Genomic DNA, 18,838 nt, shown 5'->3' on the forward strand with positions numbered 1-18,838 from the left:
GAGTCTGTTCTAACAATGTAAGACACAACAATCACCTATTTAAATTGCTTAAGTTAGGGGTACCTGGGTGGCTCAGTCAGTTAAGCATCCAACTTCAGTTCAGGTCACGATCTCATGGGTTCATGGGTTTGAGCCCCATGTCAGGCTGTGTACTGACAGCTCAGAGCCCACAGCCTGCTTCAGATTTTGTGTGTGTCTCTCTCTCTGCCTGTCTCCTGCTCACACTCTGTCTTTGTCTCTGTCTCTCTCTCAAAAAATAAACATTAAAAAAATAAATTGCTTAAGCAAGAAAGCTCAATTTGGGAGAAGGTAGAGGAGTTGGCTGTTTCTATATTGGCAACATGCTTTCTTATTTGCAAAAGTCATCGGTGTCCTATCTTTTCTAGTGGTGAAACAATCCAAAAGGTTCCACTTGCACAGAAATCGGGATTTCTCACTTGCCCACCATGAGTCACCTGTTTAAACACATGTTCCTACACAGCTCCAGGGAATCAGCATTTCTAAGTGACTTTAGCAATCAGATACTTTCCCTGTACTAGTGTCCTATACAGTGTAAACAGTGGTGGCAGTAACCACGGCTGATGCCCAGACCCCATTCCAAAGAATCGGCCATCTTTGGAGTGGGTCTGGCCATTGATGTTCTTTAAAAGCTATCCAGATGACGACAATGTGTCACCAGTGCATCTCTAGCCCCGTCCCCATAACCCATCAATGACAATCTGCATTTGAACAACCTCTTGGGGGATCCATGTGCACACTGAAAGTTTTGGCAAGGCTGTTCCAGTGCCTATCAACAGAACATCTATCTTTCCATCCCAAGGAGAATGGATTTTTGCTTCCCTCTTCCCATTTTACCAACAACAACAAAAGCAGCTTAAAATCTTTCCAGGGTCTTTTTCTTTATGCTCTTGGCCACTGAAAGCCAACTGACAAGGGACAGTGTGAAGCAAACCTATCTGTTCCAAAATCATTTATTAAAGTATGTTAAATGGTGTATGCTCTTACCCAAATGCCCCAGCAACTCTTTTAATTGGCAGTTTTGTTTCACATCCCATAACCAAAAACATTAAGGATCACTAGCATTCACATCCGTGAATTCATTGAGACAATTTTCTTTAATTAACAATGAAGACACTACAGTTCTAAGTACCAGACAAAATCGGGGGGAAGGGGGGACCGAAAATAAGCATAACACTATAAAGAAAACTAGGAAAAGTGAAACACTTCTAAATAAAAATATATACCTGGCCTGGTACCTATTACATATATACATAATACATATGTTATACACATATATACAGTAAATGTTTTGGTAGCAATACAGACCATGCATTGGTCCTTTTGTACACGGATGAAGTAGCACCATGGACAGCACCACCATCTTAAGATGATAAACCAAACTGCACATACATTAAATGAAAAAAATATATATATGTATTTAATTTGGCCCACCCTGCAGCCAAGAGGTGTAATGAAAGAACTTTGTAAGGAAAATTGTCCTGGGAACTACATTCTTAAGCCAAATAGCAAAGTTCTAAGACAAACAAACAAAAACAAACAAAAACAAACACAAAACAGCACTCAAGAGGTCTATACAAATACAGACAAGTTTTCCTGTTTACTGAATTTGTCCTATTATGTGGCAGACTGGTTCACACCAGGGAAATTAACAACAGAAGCAAGGAGAGATTTAAATGCCAGGTGAATGGCAAGGGTTGAAAACACCAGAGCTCTTGGTGTATACATCACAAATGCCAAGTCATCAACAATGAAAGGAAGGCAACTCTCCAGCTGAATCATTTTCTAATCTTATTAACTAATTATAAGCTCTCCATTACTGATACATTCCTTAAGAATGGGGTCAAACACCTTCACTATCTTTCTACCTCTTCACCACATCGAACTAGATGCTCTGGTTACAAGAAGTGGGAAACCCAACATGCCATCCGACCCATGCTTTCTCCACCCAGGTGTAGGAGACATGGACATACAGAGCTACACTAGGTAGGACCTCCAAGATCTTCTATGGCTTGGTTTTGGAAATGATCAAAGGCACCGGTGTCTAACCCTCGATGTTCTGACTATAGGAAGGCTGTTTTGCTTTCCACAGCGGATGTCTTTCTCTCAGTATTGGTGAGGCCAGATTTCCTCACATCCCAAGAAATGCATCCTTCTTCCTCTCAACTTTTTCAGCAGCCTTTATGAATGCAGCGTTACCTCCACCTAACACACACGGTGTCCTAGGAACACTAACTCCCCCGTCAAGTCATTGCAAAGCAGCAATTTCATATGTGGCTTCTATCCATCTCCATATTCCTCCCAAGGGGTCCTCCTGATCTCCCCAGTCAAGGTCTTACTTCCCGCAGTGTCTCTGGTTTCAGCACCTCTTTGTGTGATGGACTGACCCACAGAGTTCTGCCAAAGCACTCAGAGCATTTCACATCTCTCCCATTTTTCATGGCTCTACTGTCAGTGGACGATGAGCTCCCCTCCCATTTTTAAACCACCTGCAGTAAACAAAATTAAAGTTTTCAACTACATGGTGTATTGCATTCAGGATGCGAGATTGAACAAAATGGGCTTCAGGGTTGTAAAATGCTGTTTCTTACAGGACAGTAAAATTGTTTCTTAATATGTTAAATGTCCCAAAATTAAGTTAGGAGACAACAGAGGAAAAAAGGTTAAAAATCTCTACTTTTGGCTAGATGGTGTTCAGTAAACCCACTGTTGCAGTCAACCTAGATTAGTTAAGAAAGTCCCTGACCTTTGAAAGTTAGCGAGAAATAGCCACAAATGTAACATCGGTACTGAATTGTCATTATTGACTCAGGTGGTTGATCATTAATGGATTCTCTTCACTTCTAGCTGGTTCTAGGATTTTTTTTTCCCAGAATGAAGATATTCTCAAAGTCATGAAATATATTTGTTCTTTCTACAAAGGAGAATTTTAAAACTCTGCCTAGGTCTCTAAGAAAGAACACTATAAAAGGTTGGTCTCATGAGGAAAAGCCACTAACTTATAGGTTAACCAGAGGCCACTAGAAGCCCCATTAATGTAATTCCTTGGCTGGCCTACAAATACTTGGAAATGGATAAAAGCCAGCTCTCAATAGGAACTGAACACAAGGATTTAGCGGCTGATGTTGCTCAAGGTCAACCCCTCTGTAGTCAGAGCATGAGTTTTTGCCTTAAATACCAGCAACTTCCAGTTTTAAATTGATGAGGTTGGATACCACCACCAGACCCAGCTCAGGGACCCCTAGAAGCAGCTTCTATAAGATTTTCTAACTTTATGCTACGTGACTCAACAAAGCATCAGAGAAATTAACCAAGAGATGGCTTTTCCAGTCTGTTCATTTCTGTTCTCACCCAAAAGATGTCGATACTCCACACACAGAGGTATCTTGGCAATACATAGTCAAAACTTAGCTTCCTTGAGAAATAATAACCAGCTTCACAGGCAAAGTGGTTGGGGCTGACTTTGTTCATTGATTTCTCTTTAACTACCTATGTCCCCAGTAGAAGACAGCAGGACAGCTTGCTTTCTTCCTACACTAGCAAGAGTATGAGTCAGAATACTCGAAACATTTAAGTTAGTTTGACGAAGAAAGTCTTTTTTATAAAAGTGTAAAAAAAAAAATTCGTATCAGATTTTTAAAATCGGTAGTGTCCTCTCCTCATAGGAAATGATGTAATTCAGCAAGTTCCTTGAAAACAATGGATTCTTACGACCACAGACCTATTCATCTTAGAAATTGATGAGCATGCAAATGATTGGAATCTGCCACAATGAACACTGTACAACAATCTGTGAGGTACATGCTATCTGGCTGAGTTAACAGAACGCAGGCCTTGCCAGCGTGAGGAATTCCATTTATGTCCACTCCCTTTTGAGTGGTCCCCCGACCAGTTGACGAGGGGCAGCGGCCACTGCAGTGCCCCCAACCCTGGCCCCTTCCGGGTCGCCTTTCCCCCACCCAGGGAGCTCAACCCATGGGAGAAATAAAATGTTGCTCTTTCTCAACAGCAGGGCTGGGAATTTTTGATAGAGAGTTTACACGGCCTCCGAAGAGCCTGACATTGGCATTAATTCACTTAACCTTTAGGAAGTTCCCTGGCAAAAAAAAGATTAAAAACACTGTAGGCAATAGCTCGAAGTTATGTCCAGTGCCTTTTCTTTTTCATAAGGAAAAATTCCAAGATGTGTGTACTTTCCAAATAAGAGGAGGATTAACCTCTTCACTGCTGGCTAGATGTTTCAGTAGCTGGTCGTCAGGCATTGACATGCTCTCTGTACACTGGGTTTTATTAACTAATCACTAGAAGGCCAGTACCCACCAGGGCAAATGGGCCAAATTACATTCAGTTAAATAATGTGGCACGGGATGATCTCAGAAAACAGGACATAAGGGTCTTATGGAAAGTGACATGTAGCCCTGGTCATGATAAAAAACATTTTTCTGGAGTTTTAATTTCTGGTTAGAAATGAAAGACAAGTACTCACTTGTCTTACCATCTTTCCCGAGACGATGCAGGAAATAAAAGATCCTAATGTGTGCACAGAAAAAAAAAAATGGTAGCAATGGAGCAGGAAGCTTACAGAAGTGGGGGGAGGGGGAGAAGAAAAGATCAACAGTCTCTAGTTTATTATGAATAGAAAGAAATTTCCAGAATTTACAAACACCCACATTGTTCATTCCAAAGAGAGCTTTTGATTTGAAGGAATCACCCAAGTCTCCTCCTCTTTACAGTATATACAATGGAAGTCTTTGATTTCTTTTAGTTGTGATTTTACTTCCATCCAATTGCCAATTTTACGCTGACACTTGAAAATACCCAGTAGAATATACCCTTCTTCAGTTTAATTAACATGGCCTATTGCCTTACAGGAAAAATACAAAATTAAGGTCAATTCTTGTAAGGATCTCAGCTCAACATCAGGGCTATATTACAAGAGATAGTATCAGCAAATATAACTATACAATTGAGAACCATCTAATGGTACTATGATTCTTATTATATTATTTTTCTGAATTACAATCTTAAAACAAGGATCGTACCCTATTCTACTCTTGTTAGCCTCGTTTTAAGTATTTGCTCCACTCTTTACAACAGAACATTGTATACCTCAGTTCCACATCCAAAAAAAAGATGTGCTGTAAGAAAAGTTACATTTTAATTAAAAAAATTACACATATAAATCAAAACCTATGTTAAATATTTAATACTCTCTCCACCCAAAGCGAACAGTTCTGTATGAAATAATTTACAATGATGCTTTGTCATACGCAGTTTCAGCAGCAGATGAAATGTATCTTGTAAATGCAGTGAGAGTAAACCCCTTCTCTCGTGGCATGGAGGTGATCACATCAGCTCACGTGGCCAGCTGAGTCCTTAAGGTTGAAGATGAACTTAATGCAGACTCATTATTCTGGTGTCACAGTGCTTTTTTGCTTGGCACAATATAGTACGTGCAGTTCAGTCAAGGAACTCCTGAGGATTGTAGAAAGTAAACAAACTGAAATGGATGCATCGTACCATCTACTGAGGAGGAAGATGTGAGGTCCTGGTTGTGAATCATGAAATATTCAGAGTCTGGGTACCCATGAGTTAAGGGAAGATTTGCTGAGGTCATTCAGGTCTTCATTCTGAAAAGAAAAATAAAAAGAGTCGTCAGCAAAGGCATCTCAAACCTCGTATTCCATCATTTTCTACGGGTTTTTCTTTAAAAAGGAGGCAGAACCAGATAAGCCGAAGTTACGGGCACAAACAGTACTGTGTACTTAAATAAAATCAACAGACTGTATTTAACTTTTTTTTTTCCCCTTTCAAAATGCAAGAGTCTAAAGCAAATACAAACTCAAAACAGTCAATATTAAGTCAGTAAACAAATCGATCTGATTTGGAGGTTTCAGAGTTTAACAACACAAAAACACAAAATACTTGGATGTTCTTAGGATCAGAACAAAGATGTGAATTATAGTTATTGGGTAAACCTACTATAAAATATGGTAGGCAGAGTCCAGCCAGGCCACACTTCATCTTCTTTTGGTTAACAGTCAAGTGTAGATTTTAGAATTTGAAGCCGGAGGGCCTAACATTACAAAATCTGAAGTCAAGTTTTTAATGCGCCATTGTTTGACATGCGATGAAAATTTCAGATGCGAAAGGAGACCCAGGTGAAACAGACCCAGTTAATCATTAAATTAAAAAGGGAAGGGATTCTGATTTAGACCTAATAGAAATGTTACTCTGCAAGAAGCACATTTCTTCCATGCAATTCAAGAAGGCAGACCTCATGGGGCATTATCCATTCCCTTCCAGAGAGGAGACACCTCTTTCAACGTTATGAACCCTCCTTCGCTCTCAAGTGTTAGCATTCGACAGTCCTTCTGAGGGCCACATTCTTTATGCATTCCACGGTTATTTATAAATACCAATATTTACAGAATGTCTTCAGTAGTATACGGCACCACACAAAAGAGGAAGGAGGTAAATCCCCTGGTAAATGCACAGGAAGGAGGTAAATCCCGTGGTAAATGCACAGGAAAAAAGCTCTCGCTGCACGGAAAGAATACTTCTAACTGGGAACAGAAAGGAAGTAATTCGCTGACACATATGGCTTGGTCTGGAAGGAAAGGGATAGTTTGGGGGTGTGGAAGTGGGATCCTATCTATGCTGCTTTGGGGTTGCCTCTCCAGAGCTCAACACAAGGGCTGGCACACAGTAAGTACTCACTAAATATGAGTGGAATGAATCCAAGGGGAAAAGCACAGTTCCACCGTGAGCACACGATAAAACAAGGTCTGGGGAAGAGAGTGCGGCCGCAGAAAGGCCAAGGGAAGAATATAGTCATGTTGCCTCACAAGGTATGTGGAAAGGGGTCAAGGAAGCAAACCTGCAAATGTAGGTTGGGTAGATGAAGAACTCTGAAGGAAACCCCAAGACAGCTTTAAGTATAGGGACAACAAAGACATGCTTCATGATAAGTCAAGATGCGGTAGTTATAATAATCCATATCCGTGGCAAGGAAAGGAACAGGTTCTACAATTCGTCCAGTGTATACGCTGACCGATAGAACTGTTTCTCGCTCTCTTCTCTCGAAGGAGAGTATGGCCGGGACCTGTGAGCCTTCCCTATTTACATAATGGCTTTCAGGTAAGTCGAAATGTACTAAAGGGAGACTCTAGCTTGATGAGGAGATTTCTGTTTATTTCAAAATATTAACCCCACCCCTAAATGACAGGTAAACAGCCTATTTTTCTCTATACAAATAAAGACGTGACATGGAGACACCAATGTGAAAACAGGAGAGTGCTCCAGGCCTATCCCTTTCGTTGCCAGAGAAACAGGACTTACTCTGTGTGGTTCCCAAAGTGTCAGGAAAACCCCTCCCTTCAGAAACCCCGGAGAACCATCTCCAGATCTCCCACAGGCTTGCAAGGTTCTCCTGCACTCACACCGCAATCTATCCGAACGTTCTGACCAGAGTATCCAGACACAGCTTCACAGCTCGGGGCCTAAGATGAAGTGGGAAGGCCCCACTGCATTAAAGGGCTTGAGACAAACAAACAAACTGCTCATTTACAGAAAAGGGGAGGGGAGTGTGTGTGCGGTGGGAACGGAGGGCACACGGTATGCTTTTCATTTTATACCTGGCTCTCGGCCAGAAGGGTTGAATGAACAGCTCAGCACAGGAACAAACTGTATCCAGTTTTGTAGTCACATGTGCCAACCTGCATGAATGCGGCGGGGCAGAGATCGGGGGCCCTCTGAAAAGGGAAAACACTGTGGCTTCGCCAGATGCTGAAATCTGTTGCTTTGGGGCCACTCCGGAACCCTCCCTGTAGCTTCCCGCATGCGTGTGTGTTCAAAGAGCAGGAAATAAAGGATCTGTCAACTGCACCATAAACTCTCCCTCTAAAGTCTCAGCGTACTACTTTTCAAAGCCCTTTGTCGTAAATCCTGATCAGCACACGTCTCAGCCACTAATGCTCCCTTCTGGTGCCATCACCTTGGGGATCTCTGAGAAAGTGAAAACAAGTGGGGAAAGTGGGAGAGTCTGCTGACCACGAGTATGGGGACAGAGGCTATAAACAGGCAACAGAGGCCCAGAAAAACTTAAAGGGAAAGTCTGAAGTTCACATCTGCTTATCTTTGTTCAAGGGTGTGTGTGTACGTGTGTCTGTGTGTCTGTATGGACGCACAGAAAACTTCGCTCCTGAGTAAATGATACAGATTTCTAACAGGCACGCCTGGGTGAGAACTGTCCTTCATTCCAGCCACCTTGGGGTCTGCATACTTATTCCAATCAGGCAGCCATTGTTGGAAGCGCATTTTTGGAATGCCTTCTCAAGTTCCCATTTCTTTTTTTTTGCACCCGCCTTCTCAGCCTCGGGCATATTCTTTTGAAGGATCTCTATAGCAGCCAGTCTTGGCCCTTTGAGGGCACATTTGATCTTTCGAAACAGCCAAGAAGTTTTGGGAGCCAAATAGGGTGAACACAGGGGCTGATTAAGCTGAGTAATGGTTCCCAGTGAGGCATTAGCTAAAGCCAAAGAACCCCAAAACTAAAGTTCCAAAAGCATAGCTGTTCACAAATGCTCTGAGGAGTTTTATTGGAAATGAACTCTGAGGACATTACAGATAGACCTCAGCCTATGTTCCTGGGGCTTAAGTTCACTTGCCTATATCCCCGCCTCTATGCAACTGCAGTCAGGAAGGGCTGATTCTCAATAAAGGAAGTCTCTTGAAGGAAGGCAAACACATATAGTATACAGTTTTGGAATATATTTTTAAAAAGTCAATACCCACAGTAGGTGCCAGCACTCATTCAATTCAAGAAACATCTGTTAGTGACAAATGAAAAGTCAGTGATAAAGGCTATAATCAGCACCAAAAGGGAAGACAGGGGTGTAGGTATGTTTGATGCACTTTATATATACAACCCCAACGGACTCCCACCAACCGTATGAGGCAAATATTGCAACAACGTTTTACAAATACAAAAAGTCATTTGTAACATCCATAAACTGGAAACAAAAAAGCAAAAACACTTCCTTGGAGAAGCGCTGGGCAAATACCAAATGGTGATGTTCCTATGATATTTTCTGTCTAGTTACATCACTGGGGAATAACTTCTGAACTCAGAAATACCATGCACCTGTCATGAGATTTAGTAGCAGGAAATTACATTTTGATAAAATTTCATCACCACATCAGCATCTCTTGTACCTTTCCGTGTGTCTTGTCGTAAGATAAAACCTACCTAATCCTGTTGCCAGTAATGAAAAATGCAATTTTTAAAGCATTATCAAGTAAGTCAACACTTGAGCAATGCTACTTGAGACTTATGGATTACTGCATTATTGCATCCAGTAGGAATTTACATCTTTTGGACTCGACCCACTTAAACTATGCCTACCAAAGCTGAAAAACAAATAAAGCTTCTGTTGCTTTTCACACTCAGCCTGATTAACCTTCACCGTGAAGCAGCTGAAAACAGCATCAGGCTATATGATATGTGTACAATGAAGGATCCATACCCTTCCAACGACGAATTTTTAGTCCAACCCATTGACTAAACGTTTTCTCTTGTATTCAAAGGCCTTGAAACCTCCTTCCAGTTTGTTGAGTCAACTGCAACACTGTTCTAAATACCTGGTTAAAGCAGTCCTTGCAATTTCTACTTTTAGTAAGAAAACAGGAGTAAAATGTTATAAGTTGCTGGGCTATTGTCTTCTACCAAAATGTAGCCAGAACGTAACTCTTCCTCACCCAACTATGCTTAGAAAAAAAATGACTGTAACTACAGTAAATGGCTTTTCTTCGGTGGAGATCATTGTTTGAAATCTCATATCGTAGATCAACTAGAAAAAAAATTTTTATAAATAAATTCCTCCACTTAAAGGCATGTGTCAAAACAGCACATTTTTCTTTCACTTAACATAAACAGCTATGATTAAAAAAAAATTCTCGATCACAATATAGAAAATTTATACAACACAAAAAACGTAAAGAAGGAATAAAATTTCCTGAAATCTTGTCAACCAGGTAAAAACCATGATTCAGCTGTGGTCCTAAGTTCACTATTTGCTTAAAGGACTTGAACTTTTAAAATTCTACATTTAAGGTCAAAATTGTTTAAATAGGACTGGAAAATAATGTTTTCATCATATTTCGATCTTCCCCATTCTTAAAAAAAAATCTGTGATGAGAAGATATTTGAAATGTTAACCAACTTTTAAACATTTTCGGTATTCTATCCCTTTCCCTTCCTCCCAATTTGTCGTGGATGGGGATGGGGATGGGAGTTTGAAAGTAGGAAAAGCCTCTGGCTTCCTGGCTTTGGGGTCCAAAAGCCCAAGTCCTTACGGGAATGGGACAAAGCATATAGAAGAACAGGAGGGGAGGATTCCTCTCAGAGGAGAAGACCGTTCCCTTCACCTGGGAATAGAGAGAGAAATGGTGGGCATGGTGGGGAGCTTTGTACTTGGCAGAATGCCGAAAATGGAGCCTGTGACATCTCTCTAAATCTTGTCTTTCCTGGCCTGTTGACTTCTTATTTGACACAATTATAGTCAATTGCATACCACTACTGTGATGGCAGTCCATTTCTTCAGCCACCTCACTGATGCCAACACAATAATTCACGGTACCACTAATTTAGAGAAGATCGAGTCTTCTAGAATGCTAGCATACTATTAGTAAGGTACATTATAAAACACTGCCAAAGTATTCTGTCTTTAAGCAGACCTGATTCTGGCAAACAGGCCAGTAAATTAACACACACACACACACACACACACACACACACACACACACACATCAGTATTAAATAGATTCATAGTTCTGGGAGTATATGTGTACTCTGGATTTTAACCTTCACACTACTCAATCTCAGATGGAGAAAGGAGGCTGCTGATCCATTTGATGGACTGTGAAACCCTTGTTAAAGACATTTCCTGGCTTAGAGTTTGGTTCTACCCCCGAGGGTTGGACGTCAGCATTTAGGGAGGAAACAGAATTATCAGCTCAGTCCTGTTAGCCGTAATAATCACCCAAGTAAAATAAAAGAAAAGCTACCTCCAGAGAGTTTCAAGTTTGGGACACAGGGAGAATCACTCTGCTTTTTACAAGGTACAGCTGGGAAGTGTGGGGGCAAGCTGGGACTCTAGTGAAGGACAGACCTAAGTGGCGGAAGGAAGGAAAGAAGGAAGGAAGGAAGGAAAGAAAGAAAAGAAAGAGAGATAAGAAAGAAAGAAAGAAAGAAAGAAAGAAAGAAAGAAAGAAAGAAAGAAAGAAAGAGAGAGGAAAGAAAGAAAGAAAAGAAAGAAAGAAAGAAAGAAAGAGAAGGAAAAATCAAGGTAGGATTAAACTAAAGAACTCAAGTTAGAGGAAAGACCAAGACGTTTGCTACTTTCTGTTGACAAGAAGCTAAAGAAAGGAAACCTCTTTGAAAATAGGCCAGAAGGGAGCTGGAAAGACTTGGTTTCACGGTCTTAAAAGGCAAAGGGTAACTGAGCAGCCAGGCCAGTGCTTTAAAGGAGCTGCTTAAATAGCACTTTTTCCTGGTGCAAGTCACACGGGCGAGAGCTGGGGAAGATAACAAGGTTGCTGGCCAGCCCTTCCAGCACACGGGGCTGCCAGGGAGGACCATTCAGGGAAAGCTGCCAACATGTGAGAGGCCACCTCGCTCCAGTTCCCCTTTTGTCCCAGCGAAAGGCCTTCTGGCAGGGCCGGTGACTTCAGGAGACCACCAGTGAAGAAAGGCAACGTGTATCATGAAAAGAAAAGGAGAGGGGCTGACCCAGGAGCCGGCCATCCAGCCTTCGAGCCTCCGCTGTGGTCCACGGGGTGAATCCTGCCAGCACTGTGGACCTCTCCTGTCCCCAAAAACAAAGGGCAGGGACTTTTCGAGAGGGTTGGAAATTTATGGAGAAGACAGATTAAAACGACTACAACAACATATGGTTTGCAACAATTAAAAGTATTCTGCCAGGGGTGGCCGGCTGGCTCAGTGGGTACAGCGGGTGACTCTTGATCTCAGGGTCATGGGTTCGAGATTACTTAAAAATAAAATCTCGAGAAAAAAAAAGTATTCTGCCAATGATGTACTAAGGAACTCTGAAGAAGCATTCAGAAATCTTTTAAGCCAGGGGCGCCTGGGTGGCTCAGTCAGTTAAGCAGTTGACTCATAATTTTGGCTCATAATCTCATGGTTTCTGGGATCCAACCCTGCGTGGGGCTCTGCACTGACACTGTGGGGCCTGCTTGGGATTCTCTCTCTCCCTCTCTCTCTGCCCCTCCACCCCCTCCCTCTGTCTCAAAATAAATAAATAAACATTTTTTAAAAATCTCTTAAGCCGAAGAATATTCACTTTAGTTATTTCACGGGTTATTTCTTTTTATTAATATGGAGCATGCTGAGAAAGCAAACGGGGGTCGTCAACACCGTTAAGAGCCCTCCCCCATCCCCGCAAGGTAAGTCAAAATGTCTCAGATCTCTCTTCTACAGAAATCAGAATGCATCCCCACATACGTGACAGTCAAGGTAGGGGAAACTCAGAAAAACAACCCCTCTACATTACAAGTCAGACCACATAATGTGGGACAGGAAGCTTTAATTTTAACGGAGCTCAACCAAAATAAACCTGTTGCCTGAAGACACGAAAGTAATATGATACCTTCTTCCCTACCTGAGAAAGCAAGTCATAAAATTCAGTCTTTCTTCTGCTTTCGTGGGAGCTATTTCTGCAGTTTATTTTCTCTCCTAGGAATTAAATTCCAGCTCTGAGGTTTATAGTTTATACTGTCACTTCGCATCAGTTTTTTGGTTTTGTTTTGTTTCAATGTTCAGAAACACAGGAAGTAGGTTTTATTGGTCTGGCTTTGATCCAAACCAGTAGACATAAATTCAAATCACAACTTAGTTTACAATGTGGTGTAGAGATAGTAAAAAAGTGTTTGCAATGCCATTTCTGGAATTAGGCAAATGGGAATGAGGCAGACTCAGCCTAGTGCTGCTGCCTTTAATATTTCTGCTAAACACTAAATAGATTTCGCATTCTTTCCTCTCTCCCTGGAGTCAGATCATAAATTGCTTCAAGAAAGCAAGTGCCTGATTTTACATTTGAGTAATTGTCTGACTACCCAATTGTTTCTTATCAACTATCAGCAGCTTTTCCGTAATAGCATAGGAACCAGAGCACAGAACAAGCATTCACACAGAGGGCCCCGAGTCTGCAGCGGGCTGAGGTAAGGATCATTAACACCACTGACATCACTTTTGGCAGCCGGGGAAGAGGGAAAACCTGTGTTTTTAATCTACTTCCTACTCACCACAAGTTTTTAGCCGGAGTCCCCGATAATATGGGTTTGTGGCTGACTGTATGGAAGAATTTGGTAATGCAAGAAAAATGCAAGTACTGAACTGAACAAGCATCTTTAACGGGAACCACGAGGTACCTCAGCTGCGTGGCCCTGATCTTCCGTGGTATTCTGATCATGCAACGGGCCTCCCGGAGGACAGGGCCATGCCCAACTGTTCCTAGTAAGGTCAAGCTCAGTAGAAGACTCTCCGGACTGCACACAATCTAAGTGACATGTCCTGGAAACCATCATCATAAATCACAAACAAAAAGGTGTTACCCTTTGTCTTCCCTCTTGCTTTGAGAATAGTAAGGGGGAAAATGTGGGGGAGAATTTAATCAAGATTCTTGGAAGTTACGTGAGCTGTTGTTGTTTATGTGGCCCAAATGATGAAAGAAAACTCTCTGAAACCAATCGAAACTGGTAGACGGCGGCGTATTTCAAATGTATTCAGAGCACAATTGTGACTCATTTTACTGGAAGCATTCTTTTAAAATTCTTTTTAATGTTTTTATTTAGTTTTGAGACAGAGAGAGACAGAGCATGAGCAGGGGAGGGGCAGAGAGAGAGGGAGACACAGAATCTGAAGCAGGCTCTAGGCTCTGAGCCGTCAGCACGGAGCCCAACGCGGGACCTGAACCACGATCTGTGAGATCATGACCTGAGCCCAAGTCGGACGCTTAACCAACCGAGCCACCCAGGCGCCCCAAGAATTCTTTTTAAAGAAATGCAAGTGATAAGACTTCTGGGCTAGGAAACCAAGTCTTTCTTTGTTCGTTTTTTTTCTTATGTGTTTTTTTTTATTTTTTTGAGAGAGAGAGAGAGAGAGAGAGAGTGTGTGTGCACGCACGCACGTGAGTGGGGGAGGGCAGAGAGAGAGGGGGACAGAGGATCCTATGTGGGCTCTGTGCTTTGAGCAGGGAGCTCAATGCAGGGCTTGGACTCATGAACCACGAGATCATGACCTGAGCTGACGTCGGACGCTCAACTGAGCCACCCAGGTGCTTCTGTGAAAGCAAGTCTGAAACAAAAGTCAGTTAAGGAGGATGGAAAAGAGTCCCATCCATCTCAGGCTGCCGAAGGCCAGGGGTGAGACCTCTACATAGCTGGGCTGTGTTCAAGATAAGCTGTAACCCTGCTTGCAATAAAGTCATGCGATAAGTAGGGCTGTCACCATCTGACTGAGGTGTGTCCTGTATGGACTTCTGAATTCTAAAATATAATTTAGGAAATTAAATCCCCAAAAAAAGGTTATTTTGAGAACGAAGATGGTCCTACCACATGGCTGTTAACGCTTTTTAAACACTGGTCAATTTTAACTCAAAACTTATTTCCAAGTTAAAATGTAGAAGGAGGGGCGCCTGAGTGGCTCAGTTGGTTAAGCGTCCCACTCTTGATTTCGGCTCAGGTCGTGATCCCAGGGCCATGGGATTGAGCCCCACAACAGGCTCCGTTGCTGGGCATGGAACCCGCCTGAGATTCTCTCCCTCGCTCTCTCTCTCTCTGTCTTTCTCCCTCCCTCTACCCCTTTTTCCCACTTGTGTGCTCTTTCTAAAAAGAAAAAAAAAATTGAAAAGGAGACTAAGAATTTACACGATCTCCTCTTCTCTCATTCTTTTCTCTGTGATTTTGGACGAGTTAGTAACCCCTGTAAATCACAATATTGTCATCTGTAACACGGGGATAACAGTACCCACTTCATAGGGTTATCTTTAAGCTTAAATGAGATAATACACGAAAATTTTCATCATTATGCCTGACACATGTGAGCCCTCAAACATCAGCTCTTATTGTAAGAACTCTTATCAAGAACTAGATATCCTTGGGGGCGCCTGGGTGGCTCAGTCGGCTAAGCGTCTGACTTGGGCTCAGGTCATGATCTCACAGCTACTGAGTTTAAGCCGAGTCGGGCTCTGTGCTGACCACGTGGAGTCTGCTTAGAATTCTCTCCCTCCCTCCCTCTCTGTTCTTCCCCCACTGGTGCACCCTCTGTCTCTGTCTCTCTCAAAACAAATAAATAAACATTAAAAAAAAAAAGTCCTAGATATCCTTGGATCTCCCATCTTTTCCTGATACCTGAAAATACACGCCAACCAAAGACGCTCTGGTGGAATCTGCAAGCAAGAATAAATCCATAGACCAGATACCAGCCAAGGGCTGAGGCTGAAGCCAAGATTAGAATGAGTCTTGGGAAGGGAGACAAAATTATTTGCGAGGGGGGGGGTGGTATGGAGGAAGTGCCAGTACAAACAGAAAAGGTAAAAAGTAGTGGTGAAGCTAAAAATAAGACCCTGGGATAGGATTTTAGACAAAGACCTGTCTACCTACACAGGGAACAGCACAAGGTAAATATTAGGACGGAAAGCGTTCGCGTGTCTTTGGCGGATCTTAAATTAAGGCTATCTACAGAAACACCGTTGAAAGCCCACTTCTCTTGCTTTCTCAGAGGAATCAGAAGCCTGAAGCCCCCAGCCCTTCTAAGTCAGCCAATGAAAGACTCACCATGCTACAAGAAACGATTCACAAAGAATTCTCCTGAATAGACTTAAATGGATGTTTAGTGAGATTCTTATGCACTATTTCCAGGTTCCAAAGCATGTTTCTAATTGGAGGGGGAGGGGACGGGCGGCTCTTGTTTCTGAATTCTTGTCCCCAGTCTCGCATCTGAAGGAACCGAACGGGAATGGGACATAGCCAGTCAACGCTGCCTGACTTACTTGACGAAAACCTGAAATCACAGCCAGATGCACACGTCGAAGGGTGGGCAGCTGGAAGAGGAGGGGGAAAAAAACTGGAAAGATCATCTGAAATTAATGACAACGTGTACATTGCTTGCATCTCTGAGGCCTTTGAAGCAGACAATGGTGCAGATTTCTAAGCGACTGCAAACACTTCTCTATTGTCCAGGATCAGGAAGCAAAATTCTTCCAGCCGACAAGGAGCAGCTGACCTTTCACCCGCTGACCCCGGGTTCACGGTCTCTGCTTTCATGTCTCAAGTCTCGCTTCCACTTTGCTCTTGTTCCCCTTTCTTTTCCCCATTATCTGACATCTCAGCCTTTGGCTTTTTAATTTGGAGAACGGCGTTTGCGGAGAAGTTCCCTTACCGGCCCGCTGAATTGAACCCCATCATGTCACTCGGCTACTGAGCTGCCTGCCTGGCTGAACTAGAAGCCTCCTGAGGACAGCTGTGCCAAATTCTTAATTCAGAGGTGGTGGTGGGGCGCCTGGGTGGCTCAGTCGGTTGAGTGTCTGACTTCGGCTCAGGTCATGATCTCACAGTTAGTGGATTCGAGCCCCGCGTCGGGCTCTGGGCTGACAGCTCAGAGCCTGGAGCCTGCTTCAGATTCTATGTCTCCCTCTCTCTTTCTGCCCCTCCCCTGCTTGCTCTCGCTCTCGTTCTCTCTCTCTCTCTCTCAAAAATAAACATTAAAAAAAAAAAAGGAATAATGGAGTGCCTGGCTGGCTCAGTTGGTTAAGTGACTGACTCTTGGATTTCAGTTCAGATTCTGATCTCACAGTTCATGAGTTCAGCCCCACATCAGGTTCTGTGCTGATGGCAGGGAGCCTGCTTGGGATTCTCTCTCTCTCCCCCTCCCCCGCCCCTTCCCCTCTCCCGCTCATAAGCATGTGCGTTATCAAAATAAATAAATAAACATAAAAAAAAAAAAAGACAATGCTGCTCAGTGACCCTGAGGAAATTACAGTCCCAGGGGAGATAAGGGGGTCTGTGAAGGTAAGCCACTGGTGAGCCAGGCAGGAGCCATCTGGACTCCACTGGAACATGCTCAGGGGACTAAACCCCTTTTCTCTGCACAGACCTTCTAGCTTCCAAGCACATCACTAAATCTCTTGTTCTCAATTTGGGTGGCCAGGAGTAATATCTCCCTGCAAAAGGTATTTGGCAATGCCTGGAAACATTTTTGGTTGTCACAACTGGGGTTGGAATGAAGGGGGAGAGAGGCCATTGGCATGTGGTGGGTGGAGGCCCCGAATCCTATTAAACCTCCCACAATGCACAGGATGGCCACCTGCAACCCAGAACTATCTGGCCCCAAACGTCAACAGTGCTGAGGCTGAGAAACGTGCCGCCAAACATGCCCGTTAACTGTTTCTGGGGTCCATGCCAATTCTATGGAAGTGCACGCGGGAAGAGGTAGGCGTTCCCATTTCCAAGACCCTCTTTTATTTATGACTGCCACACTGTGGCTTCAGAGTCCCAGTGGGTGTGCACTCCGTGCTCACAGCCTTACCTCTGCTGTGTCCCCTTCCCTCCTTTTTTACTAGAAGATGGCCAATCTGATTAACCAGTCCAGGCCCATATTTTCACACGTTCCTCCTCCAAAGGAGAACAAGGATGTCCGGATGTGACACAAAAGCAAGGACTAAACCGGGGGGAGAACACCAGGCATCATGGAGTCCAAAGTAACAGAGTGCGGGGGAGACTAGCAGGTGCCCTGTGCTCCCCCTACATGGACCATGAAAAAGAGATCAACCCCACGAAGAGCTATGCTTTATTACTTCCAGGTTTGTATCTCATCCAACTGAGCCAATACTTTCGGGATGGTCTGGGACAAGTCATCTGACCTCGCTTTGCCTCCACAATTTCATAAAATGGAGAAAATATCTAGTCCTTACGATCATTTGTAAAACTCACTGAGAAAGAAGAGACTTTCCTTATGTTATTTGTGACTATTAGTCATGCCCGTTGGGCTCCAATATCTGGGAGTAAAATGAAGTCAAGAATTGGGCCCCCTTTGTTCCAGAATTAGTCAACCTTTTTTTTTTAAATTTTTTTAATGCTTATTTTTGAGAGAGAGAGAGAAAGAGCAAGAAGGGGAGGTGCAGAGAGAGAAGGAGACACAGAATCCAAAGCAGGTTCCAGGCTCTGAGCTGTCAGCACAGAGCCCGACGCGGGGCTCAAACCCACAAACTGTGAGATCATGACCTGAGCTGAAGTCGGACACTCAACCAACTGAGCCACCCAGGTGCCCCTAGTCAACCTTTTAAAATAAATCCACTAACTTTGTTCTCTAAGAGGCTATTCCTAATTCAGAATACTAGTTCCTAGAGATTTTTTTCACCTTATGAAATACTCACCTTGGAAGAGCATTTATTACCATATCTATATCTATATCTATATCTATATATCTATATCTATATCTATATCTATATCTATATCTATATCTATATCTATATATAGATATAGATATCTCAAAGTACAAGATAGAAATTCCAGTTGCTGTTTCTAAAAGTATTTTTTTAATCTTTAAATTTGTTTTATGTTTATTTTTGAGAGAGAAAGAGAGAGGAGGGGTGGGGGAAGAGAAAAGAGAGAAGGAGACAGAGAATCTGAAACAGGCTCTGTGCTGACAGCAGAGAGCAGGATGTGGGGCTTGAACTCATGAACTGTGAGATCATGACCTAAGCCGAAGTCAGACACTTAACTGACTGAGCCACCCAGGCGC

The 18,838-nt window shown here is 43.0% G+C and overlaps 1 protein-coding gene across 1 annotated transcript in view; it reads right to left on the bottom strand.

Annotated features, from left to right (window-relative positions):
- Nucleotides 1–1,096: 1,096 nt before the first annotated feature.
- The window catches only part of IRS1 (insulin receptor substrate 1), a 62,402-nt gene continuing 44,660 nt past the window's right edge, over nt 1,097–18,838 (bottom strand). The window contains exon 2 of the mRNA XM_003991219.4: nt 1,097–5,648. The gene's annotated coding sequence lies outside the window, so the exon portion shown is untranslated. The remainder of the gene's footprint in view (nt 5,649–18,838) is intronic.

This window comes from Felis catus, chromosome C1 (genome assembly GCF_018350175.1).
Source record: "Felis catus isolate Fca126 chromosome C1, F.catus_Fca126_mat1.0, whole genome shotgun sequence".
NCBI classification, from domain to species: Eukaryota; Metazoa; Chordata; class Mammalia; order Carnivora; family Felidae; genus Felis; species Felis catus.